The sequence below is a fragment of the Corylus avellana genome, chromosome 2 (genome assembly GCF_965113065.1).
Source record: "Corylus avellana chromosome 2, dhCorAvel1.hap1.2, whole genome shotgun sequence".
NCBI lineage: Eukaryota > Viridiplantae > Streptophyta > Magnoliopsida > Fagales > Betulaceae > Corylus > Corylus avellana.
Window position 1 is genome coordinate 36,947,510 of NC_142491.1, and position 12,287 is coordinate 36,959,796.

Sequence of the window (12,287 nt, forward strand, 5' to 3'; positions counted from 1 at the left end):
TATTACTCGCAATACTTCAATTGATTTTTTTTTTTTTTTTTTGCGTGGAGTCATGGTGTCATAAACATAACAATAGTTGAAGATAATGGGGGCATCAAGTACTATTAACTCATTCTATCAGCTCACACGTCATGTCTTGTCCAATTTGTCAAAAGAGAACATTCTCAATATGCAATAGTGTAAAAAATGTTAAGAGGCAAATGAGAGGAAACAATAACGGGAAAATCAATATGATTCGAGAGGTGTGTCTTACTTTCTTTAAGGTGTAATTGTCCAAATGGATAACAGATCATTATTAGGATACAAGCAATTCACCTCCAGAATACAATAAAATTACTAGCTAACTGCATATAGCAATTCTAAGGTTTGTTTGAAAGTTGTATTAACTAAACTAGATAACAGTTAGTCCCCATCTCCTATAACCAGTAGGTACGGGCTTGAATCCCCATCATGCATTCCCCATCATGCATTTTTTTTTTAGGGTAATGCTAGACATCCTAATGGATTCTTCCCAAATGATGTAGCAATCATTTTTTTGGTTAAAAAAATTTCATTCTCTCCTTTAAAAATATTTTAAGGAAAAATTATGTTTGCCACATCATTTGAGAAGAATTTTGGAAAGAATCTTTGGGACACCTAGCAGCCCTCTTCTTTTTATTGAGAAACAATTGGCTTCTTGGGCTCATGCGTGGGCCATGCAAACCGCACACAGGCAACCATGGAATGTCTCTATATAAAAAGAAATAACAATGTTATGTAGCTGAGGAGCGAGTTTCAAACTCCTCGTCCTTATTTATTTAGGACTTCTCCTTACCATTGAACCATTAACCCACATGTTTAATATCAAAATATAACAATTTTTATAACAATTTTCCACTTAGGCAGTAAACATAAAATGGTTTTTGTCGAAAAATATTTTCAAGAAAGCTATTTTCATTGAAAATGTTTACAGCGCGTTCACCGCACGCATGAAAAATCAAAATATATATATATATATATATATATATATATATATATATATATTAATTAAATTATATTGAACTCTAAATTACGAAAATGTCATGACCAAGTCTTAGAGGTATCCAAACCGAGTCCTGCAAGGACCCCAATGCGACTCTCCCAGGATCCACCCGAACCCTGCCTAGACCCTATCAGGACCCCGTCGGGATCAACCTGAGACCCTGGCAGGACCCGCCCAAAACTCGATAAGGACATTTTCGCAATTTAGTCTTTAATATGATTTTACGTACACACCAAATACAGAAAAATGCTTTCCAAGAAAATGTTTTCTGCTGAAAATGTTTTCCGACGACTGGGGACCCGCCTAATTTTCCGTACATGCCAAATACCGGAAAATGTTTTCTAGGAAATCAATTTCAAGGAAGATGTTTTCCGCCGAAAATATTTTCTGACGAGTCCTGAGCGGGTCTTGGGAGACTCCTAGTCAAGTCCCGGCAGGGTCCCAGGCAGGTCCCGAGCGGGTCCCAATCAAGTCTCGGGTGGGGTCCCAGGTGGGTCCTAGGGGAATCCCGGTCGGGTCCCAATCAACTCCCAGGCGGGTCCCAAACAAGTCCTTAGCGAGTCCCAAGCAGGTCCCGGGCAAGTTTGGCCGGGTCCTAGTCAGGTCCCGACGGGGACTCAGTCAAATCCCGAACAGGTCCTTGGCAAGTCCCGGGCGGGTTCCAATCAAGTCTCAGGTGGGTCCCGGTAAGGGTGTCAAAAAATACTGGGAAACCAGGACCGGAACCGGGAAACCGGGGAACCGATTCCGATTCCGGTTGGAAAAAACCAAAAAACCGGAGACCCCGGTTCCAGTTCCGATTGTTGGCACCAGTTATAACCGGGTAACCGGGTGCATATATATATAATATTATATTTTAATATATATATATATATATATATATATATATATATATATATATATATATATTTGCTTTATTTTTACTTTTTAGTGTTTAGTTTAGGTTTTTAGTTTATGTCTCATTGTGTTTGTAATATGTTTATGAACTATTTTTATTGCAAGATGGTATTTCTTTTGGTTGGTAGTTTATTTAAATACTTCTTTTATTGGTTTTATTTTATTTCATTTTTTTTATTCTTTTGAATTGTTGTAGTAAGGGGGTATTTCTTGTGGTTGTTAGTTTGTTTAAATACTTGTTTTTATTGTTTTCTTTAGGTTTGAAGTTGTGAGGAGATATCTCTTTTTGTTGTTGATTTGTTTACATATATTATGTATTAGCCTATTAAGTAAGCTTTTTAAAATGATTTTTAAGGCATATAAAAAAATTGGATTTTTATTTTAAAGACCAAGTCTTAAAAGTGTTTGAACCGAGTCCTGCAAGGACCCCAATGCGACTCACCCGAGATCTGCCCGAACCCCGCCTAGACCCTATCAGGACCCCGTCAGGATCAGCCTGAGACCCTGGCAGGACCTGCCCAAGACCCGATAGGAACATTTTCGCAATTTAGTGTTTAATATGATTTTACGCACACACCAAACACCGAAAAATGTTTTCCAGGAAAATGTTTTCCGATGATCGGGACCCACCTAATTTTTCGTACATGCCAAATACTGGAAAATTTTTTCTAAGAAATCATTTTCAAGGAAAATGTTTTCCGCCGAAAATATTTTCCGGCGAGTCCCAAGCAGGTCTTGGGCGAGTCCCGGTCAAGTCCCGGTGGGGTTCCGAGCAGGTCCCAATCAAGTCTCGGGTGGGTCCCAAGGGAATCCCGGTCGGGTCCCGATCAGGTCCCGAGCGAGTCCCAGTCAAGTCCCAGGTGGGTCCTTGGCAAGTCCTAGGCGAGTCCCGAGTAGGTCCTAAGCGGTTCTCGGGCAGGTCCTGTTGGGGTCCCAGACAAGTCCCGGCGGGGTCCCGGGCAGGTCCGGTAGGGTCCTAGTCAGGTCCCAACGGGGTCTTGGTCAAATCTCAAACGGGTCCCAGACAAGTCTCGGGCAGGTTTCGGTCAAGTCCCGGGCAAGTCCCGGTAGGGGTGTCAAAAAATACCGAAAAACCGGGACCGGAACTGGAAAACCGGAGAACCGGTTTTGATTCTAGTAAGAAAAAACCAAAAACAGGGGACCCCGGTTCCAGTTCCGGTTTTTGGCACCCGGTTATAACAGGGTAACTGGGTGCATATATATATATATATATATTTGCTTTTATTTTTACTTTTTAGTGTTTAGTTTAGTTTTTAGTTTAGGTCTCATTGTGTTTGTAATATGTTTATGAACTATTTTTATTGTAAGAGAGTATTTCTTTTGGTTCGTAGTTTATTTAAATACTTGTCTATTGATTTTTTTTATTATTATTCTTTTGAATTGTTGTAGTAAGGGGGTATTTCTTGTGGTTGTTAGTTTGTTAAAATACTTGTTTTTATTATTTTCTTTAGGTTTGTAGTTGTGAGGAGATATCTCTTTTTGTTGTTGGTTTGTTTATATATATATTATGTATTAGCCTATTAAGTAAGCTTTTAAAATGATTTTTAGGGCATTTAAAAAATTTTGATTTTTATTTTAAAGGCCCATATAGGCAAAAACATTAATTTTTTAAGATTTTTGAGCTTTTTTAAGTTTTTAATTATTATTATTATTTTGAACAATCACAACAAAACCCAATTTAGTGGGACAAAAAGGCTAATAGTTTTTTAAAAAAATGGGCCAACTGTATGCAAAAAAAATGGGCTTATTTTAGGCCCAATACCTAAAATAAGCCCCAAAATACAAATTTTTTTAAAAACCGGTTACCCGGTCCGATTAACCAGGTACAAATCGAAACCGGCCAGTTAATCGGGAACTGGTTACCTTGTTTCAGTTTCCCAAAACCAATAACCGGGGTACCTTGGTTTCGGTTCCCGATTTTGGCCAATAACTAACGGGGTCCTGGGCAAGTCCCCGGGGGGTCCCGGTCTAGTCTCAGGCAGGTCCGGTCTAGTCTCGGTCAGGTCCTGGCGGGCTCCCGATCAAGTCCTAGGCGGGTCCTGGGCAAGTCCTGGCGGGGTCCCAAATGAGTCCCGATCAAGTCCCGAGCGTGTCCCGGGCAAGTCCCGGCGAGGTCCTGGGTGGGTCTTGGCAGAATCCGTCGATTTGAAAATGAGATGCTCAAATTCGGAAAATTGTTTACGGTTTTCAAAGCCGTAAACCATTTTTCGAAAATTAAAGAAGAATTTTCGGTCAAATGAAAAATATTTTTCGTTGACCACTATTTTACGTCACAGTAAACACTATAAAGTGGGAAAATCATTTTCTGGAAACCATTTTACGTCGAAGTAAACGGAGCCTGAGATTGTGATGTTAAATACTCAATCAAACGAGCCTTTATGTGCTTCTCATATTGCCTTCTGCATTAGCTTATTCAAACGAGCTTGTGTCCTAATTTAGATGCTCATGTCTAGAATAGCATTCTTTTTTTTCTAAGCAAATAAGGAAAGGGTTACATGATTAAACCACTGAAAAATGGATGGGCTCCCCAACATTAGACCCAAAATGAAAATTAGAGTGCAGCTACAAGCAATATAAGGAAAAAGTAGGAAATGGGTCATAAAATGACCCGTTCCTCCCAATAAGGGCCGCAAAAAGCAGTTTAAACACCAAGACAGAATAAACGGTAGTGGTGGGCAAAAACTCGCCCAACCCGCAAACTCACCCTAATCCGCCCGGATTTGGTATTTTTTTGCTGAAACGGGTTGGATTTCGTTCAACCCGTGCGGGGCGGGGCGGGGCGGGTTTCGGGTAGAAACAATTTTGGGCAGCAGGTACCCGCCCCGATCCGCCCCGCCCCGCTAAAAATCCCAAAAAGAAAAAAAAAAAAAAAAAAAAACCCTACTTTTCTAGTTCTAGGTTCTCTCTCACACCCCCCCTCTCTCTCTCACCTCCTTCTAGAAAAAACCCAGCATCCCTCTCTCTCTTGCCTCCCTCTCTTTCTAGCCGCTCCCGCTTTGTCTCAACTCTTTGGTATCTCTCCCTCTCTCACTCTCTCTCTTTCTCTAGTAAGTGTTGATTATGTTGGGTTGTAGTATCTCTCTCACTAATAGAATTGCAGTGTTGATTATGTTGGCCGTTGGGTTGGATTTTTGGTATAATTTTTAGTGTGTGATTCACGGTGAAGAAACAACACAGCATCCATCATACCCGCCCCGCAAAATTCGAAACCCGGGGGATACGGTTAACTGTATCTGGGTTATGAGTAGATATTCAAACTTGCAAGGCGCGGGTCAGGTGGCATAAATGGTTGATATCTAACCCGATCCTATCCATGCCCACCCCTAATAAATGGACAGGTGGTTCAACCTTAACCAAACACCAGCAAGGTAAAGGCAAGACCAAAAGGAGGTTGTGGTAGAAAAGGCACTGTAAATGAAGAAATTCATAAAGCTAATGAAAAAATAAATAAATTAGAATAGAGACAAGATATTTTACGTGGTTCAATCTATGATCTACGTCCATAGATAAAGCTCAAAGGGCAACATTCTGCTCTTAGAGCATGTTTGGGTCTGCGGTTGCAGACCCAAAACGCACTTATAGAGCCTGAAAAGCCCGTTTCAGAAAAATCATGGTTGTTTGGTAAAATCAATCGAAAGGGCTTTTGAGGTTTCAAACATTCCAAACACACGTTTGCCTCAAAGCTAGCTATCGAGGCTTCTGCTCAAACGTGCATTTGGAAGAAAGGCACGCCCCAGTTTTGTGGTTAATGAAATATATGCACAGACAAATACATCCTTACGAATTTCACGTAATAACAACCATCCCTGTATATAAGCATCTCTTCCCAAACAGGCTCGATTTGTCCTTCTCGTTGCCGCGGTTTGAGCTACTCCAAAGCGAGGGAAATCTAGGCAGAATTGTTATCCCGTCGCAGGTGAGTTTTAAAGCTTCATTTGATTTTGATTTTGCTTTTGCTCATCTATTTTTTCCAATAAAACACGTATCTACAGAACATATATATGAAAAATATAGATGAAAATCGAATAACATAGAGAATAAAAGGGAAGAAGATAAAGGAGAGATAAGGTTTGAGAATGATTGAAGGTTTTGGGTGTGTGTTATAGAAGATAGGTTTGATCCATGGCCTGGGTTGAGAGACGAGAGTGAATGGCCGGCTTCGTTTGACAAACGATTTCAAGGCAAAAGACATGGCATTTACTGTTCAGCCGATTGACATTCTGCAGTGTCGTACAACAGAAGCCATGCCCCTTGTTCAGGCTGTTCAGCAACAAATGTGAAATGGAGCGCCTAGCCTTTGAAGCTTAACCTCAGTCCTTTTACAAAAAGGGGCTGCTTTTAAGTGAAAAAGAAGTGAGATGGGTTTAGGTGAAAAAGATCCAATCTTTTCGAGAATGAAGAGAACAAATATATCACCAAAAGATCCAAACTGTCTGTGCCCATGGTTTAACGTTCCAGATCCCTTCTTCGCAAAAAAGGTGTAAAATCAGAAAATTAAGATCTACCTCCCATTTCATTTCACTCTTCCCAAGACTGATGTGCAGGAGCTGGCATCCAATATCTTAAAAGAAATAAATTTTAAAAAAACTTCTATTGCATAAATGATTATAGTAATTATAGTATTATAGTAATTTTTTTTAAAAAAAAAAATTGTTGCATAAAAGTTCATGTGAAACCATTATAATAATTATAGTATAATGTATTTTCCTGTTGTAAAAACTTGCTTCCATATTTTTTTTTTTTTTTTTTGCCCTTTTGTTTGATGGACATACATATTATTCATGTAAATATGAATTTCTGCACTCTATCATCAGTTGATTACTTTAAACAAATTTTTAATTAGTAATAGTGTTTAACATATTTTTTTTATTTATCATTTTATCAGCTTATTTATTGTATGATAAACATGAGTAAAAAATGTCAAAGCAACGTTGCTGCTGCTACTCCAGATACTTGATAAGTGCTAAAATATTCATATTTTTAGCCCTTAACTTACATGTTTTAATCCTTTAGTTTTAGTTAATTCATGCTATTTTACTTTCTTTTTGTATTTTCTTTGTTTTATAGGTTTTTGGAAGAAAAGAAAGCGTTTCTGAAAAAATTTCATGTTTAAAGGGAAAATTGGGAAGACCTAGAAGATATGGTTAATCTTAGCCAATCATGGTTAAGTTTAATCCAATAAAGGAAATGAGCAAATCGGAATTTCTCAAATAATAGTCAAAATCGGATTGGAGGAAAAATTGGATTCTGCATACCTCTCGGTATTTTGACCATAACTTTCAGCTCAAATATCCGATTGAGATGATTCAAGCGGCATTCGAAATCTAACTCAAAATTATACAAATCATTGTGAAATATCATTTTCCCAATTCTGAGTGTCGCAAGGCCAAAATCGCCCCGTAATATGGGACTGCAATTCTGGGCGAATCCTATTCCGCTTTGGACTTGGGTTTTCTCTATCCTAATTAGACTTGGACTTAAATCTCCGAAATTCCTAGGATTACTAGGGCTTCTAGGACTCTCCTAAGCTCTATAAATAGACCTCTAAGCCTCACAATTAAAAACATCGTTAGAAGAGGCACAACTTGGGGAGAGGAGTTTGGAGGCTACTTCTATGAGCGGTTTTCGGTTCTTTTTTTCCCTTCTCTTTTTTTTATTTTATTTTAATTATGTGTAACTAACTCTTAAGGAGTGCTAGATTGAAGCCCTAATTTTGCTTATTTAATATTTCAATATTGGCGCCTTTGTAATGATCTTGTTGTGCTATTTAACTTGATTAATACCTGCTTGCATGAATTCCTCATATGTGTGTGCCTGATCAACATATGCATGTGGTATGGACTAGTTAGTTAAATCAATTTGGATGGCCGAGTCCTAGGTTTAATAGAAGTAACAAAAGAATCCAAACAGGGATTTTTGGGTTAATCAACATGGGGAACCAAGAGTATATGACATGCCCTAGACCTCATGTGTTTGTCAATTTCCATAGGATATATGCTTTCCTAAGGAACAACTTAGTATATACCATGCTAAATCCCTTAAAAAAGAAAAGAGTTAGAGTATACACCATGCCTAACTTGTTGCTTAGGAAAATCTATAGCTTAAGAAGTATACGCCATGCCCTTAAGTTGACAAACATTAGATATGCATAATATGATCAAAGCTTTGGCATATTGTTATATTATCTAAGTATGATTAGTGGTGGATATCAATGCCCTGCCTTTACTTTTACTTTATCTTTATATCTTTTTATTTTTCTTAATATCAAATCTATGACAATTTGATATTTGAATTAATTCAAAACAAAATCACAATCCTCGTGGGATCGACCTCGTACTTGCTGCACTATACAATTGTTTTGATCTTGTGCACTTGCAAGTTAAAACGTACTAAATATTATCTATTAATTTAAGTAGTATTTGGCACAACAATACTTAGATAAAGAAAGTAGTTTGGACTGAAAAAATGTTAGAAGATTATCTTGACATATGTATTACTGAGATTCATGTTGGTAACCGTCCAGGAACACATTTCAATAAGACAGGATGAAAAAATGTGATAGATGAATTTAATGAAAAAAAACTGGAAAAAAATGTTGTTATAAACAACTAAAGAACAAGTGGGATAGTTTGAAAAAAGAGTGGAACATTTGGAAGAGATTGATAGGCAAGGAAACTGGCCTTGGATGGGATCCGGTGAAAAAGACAATTGATGCGCCCGATGATTGGTGGGAAAAAAAAATTGCAGGTACTATATTTGTACTTATTTGTTTTTGTTTAAATGATTTAAAATTTGTTTTATTATTGATTTTTACATATACTTAAATATAGGAAGTTCCAGAAACAACCAAGTTTCGCACGACAGGTTTGGCTTATGCTATGAAGGTGTAAATATTGTTTAGAGATATAACTGCCACCGGGGAGGGATCTTGGGCACCATCCATAGGATTGGTTCCTAATGATATTAGTGCCATAGATGCTGCGGATGTAATGCTTGATGAAGATGACAATATTGTAGAAGATTTAGATGTTTTGGATGATGAACCAAATCTCAATACACATGGCATTGATGATATTCCTGCTGATTTAGATACGCGGGATAAAAGAAATAAGAAGTTTAGTATGGCGGTTCAATGTACGAAAAGAAATAAAGGAGTTCAAATCGTTAGTCAACATTTGAGTCAGATTTGTGATGTCATCAAAAGTAAGAATACAGTGACATCTAAGAGCTACGATAAACCTGGATGTAATATTGAAGAGGTTATGGTTGTTGTTCGGGGGATTGCTAAAAGAGAAAATGATATTGACATTCTTAAGTTTGCAATAGAGGTATTTCTTAAGAGATCACATAAAGAGATATTTGTAACTATTAGGGGAAACTTCACTAAGGACCCCCAAACTTCCACTAGTTTTGAAATACCCCACCTGAACTTCAAAATCTCCCAATTTAGTACCCTGAACTTTCAATTGCTTTCAATTTGGACCCCTCTGTCAGATTTTAAATGTCACATGACGTTTATACCCCTGACTTTTGTATAAAATTCCAACTTCTAAAACGTTTTTTTATTTTTTTTAAAAAAAAAAACAAAAATCAGGGATATTTTGGTTTTTTCTTTGAATTTTTAACGGCTCAAATTAACGGAAGGGTCCAAATTGAAAGCAATTGAAAGTTCAGGGGACTAAATTGAGAGATTTTGAAGTTCAGGGGGGTATTTCAAAACGAGTGAAAGTTTGGGGGTCCTTAGTGAAGTTTCCCCTAACTATTAAAGAGCCATGGTTGCAGATTGACTTTATCAATCGAATGAGAAATAGAGAAATTAACCGTCGTAACATGGAATAATGTTTTTATTTTTTAATGTTGTTTTGTTATGAACTATTTGAACAGCTTTAAGGATTTATTTGAATGTTATTTTTTTTTTTTTATATGTTGATTTGTGTGCTAAGGTGAATATATTATAATATTTCATAACTACGTACAGGGACGGATCCAGAAAGTTTGATGGGGGGGACCGAAGTATAAATTCAAAATACATAAAGTAATGTATACAAAAAAAAAATTAACTTCAATTCAGTTTTAACAAAAAGATAAACATACGAAGAAAAAGATACATAGATAGTTGTGTCATAAAACATTTCAAATTTTAGCTCAAACACCTATCAAAATGGAACCTGTCGTGTTTGCATATCCCGAAAAGCATCTATGATTGAATCTGTACTAAGTGTCATAGCAATTTCTTTTTCCATGTACAACATCAGAGAATCCGTCAGAAACTCATCTTCAATTTTGTTGCGAAGCCTAGTTTTGATAATATTCATGGCTGAAAATGCTCGTTCTATAGTTGCGGTAGAAACGGGAAGAGTCAGCAGAAGCACAACAACTCAAAAAACAAGTTGGTAAATAGTTGATTTTCCGGTTCTAACCAACCATTGACACAATTCGGAAATATTTAACAATCCTTGGAAACTTGAATCTTGAACTATATTATGTTCATAATGGTAAAGTTCTATTTTCAACTGTTCTTTTACAAGATCGGTAAAGTCTTACAGATAAAACTTATTTACCAACTGACAAATATCATCCATTCTAAAAGACTCATGCGCAGCTCAAAGATCAAGTGCCGAGCCGAGAATAAGCAACTCCACTGCATGCTCACTAAACCGGCGATTTAATTCTTGCAATTGAGAATCTATTGCAGCACAAAAAATATCCACACGATAATGATGCTCAATTGTAAAGTCAGCTTGTTGATTGCGAGCTCGACCTCTTCTCTCAATATAACCGACATTCATATCTGGAACATCTATGTTGCGTTTATTGCAAAACAACTTCACTTTGGTAAGTAAAGCTTCCTATTTATCATCTCTATATTGTTAGATACACATTTTAGTGGATGAAACAAGATGCATGGAACTTAAAATGTCATGAGATTTGGATTGCAATGCTTGACATAGATGATCAGTGATCTGCATAATTTCTTTCGTGAGATGTAAGATGAATACAAATTCAAATGAAGTCATTACCTGATGAACTGAATCAGCTTCTGCTCGTTGGGAAGAAGAAGTTCCCACATCAATGATTTTAACAATAACTTCACAAGCTGGACTATAAATTTTGATCAAGTCAGAAACTGATCTCAAGTGAGAACTCCAGCGCGTATCTCCAGGTCGTTGTAGCGTACTAATTTGATTAAGTCCCATTCCACTCTCAATCTCATCAATTGCAATCATGTAAGCATTTTTAGCAGCTTGGGCAACCCGCAATTCTTCATGCCAATTGCATGAGGCACAAACTAAATTGACAACAACATTCAATTTGGTTAAAAATTGATGAACAAAAATGACTTCTTTTGACGCCGCCACTAATGCCAATTGCAAACGATGTGCGAAACAATGAATGTAGTAGGCATATGGACAATCATTTGAAACCAAAGCTTGCAACCCATTCCGCCCCCCTCGCATATTACTTGCACCATCATATCCCTGCCCTCGAATATTTTGAATGTCTAGTTGATGTTTAGACAATACAGAATATATACTTTTTTTTTAAGGTTAATGCCGCAGTATAAGAGACATGAACAAGTCCAAAAAAGTGTTCTCTAACAAAGCCATTCTTATCAACAAATCTTAAAACTATAGCCATTTGCTCCTTCATTGACTTATCACGAGCTTCATCAACAATTATGCAAAACTTTGCATCACCAATTTCATTACGAATTACTTCCTTTACTTTGGTTGAAAAAACATCTAAAATTTGTTTTTGTACCGTTGGTGATGTGTAAGTGGCATTTTTGGGAGCTTTAGCAATTACTTCAGCAAGTTGTTCATTATATGAAATCGTCAAACCCAATATCTCAACAAAATTTTCACGATTTGTAGAACTCACACTTTCATCCCGACCTCTAAAAGTAACACCTTGAAATGCAAGCACTCGAACAACATCAATTGAGGCTTTCAACTGCAGTCGATTGTTTCCAATTTGTTCAGAAGTGAGCTTTTCAAACACATTCTGTATATGTTGAGATTGGTTCTTTAAATCTTCATATGACTTCTCAGCAACTCTGTGAAATGAAGTTGGATCTTTTCCTATATGATTGAGAAAAGCACAATCTTTTCCATTTCTCACTTTCTCCCAATTCCTGAATCCATCTATAGTGAATACACATTGTGCAAAATGCCCACATGGCTTATTAAAGAAAAAACAAGGTAGACAAAAGGTTGCATCTTTCTCACGTGAATATTCAAGCCATGAAGGAAATAGATTGTACCACGAAGGTTGAAAACCACGAAGATGACTTTCTTTTCCAGAGGTCAGTACGGACCAGCATTAATGTAAGCTCTTCGAATTTCAT

At 37.2% G+C, this 12,287-nt stretch overlaps 1 pseudogene; it reads right to left on the minus strand.

The window, feature by feature from the left end:
- Positions 1 to 10,095: 10,095 nt before the first annotated feature.
- On the minus strand, positions 10,096 to 12,287 carry LOC132182860 (uncharacterized; annotated as a pseudogene).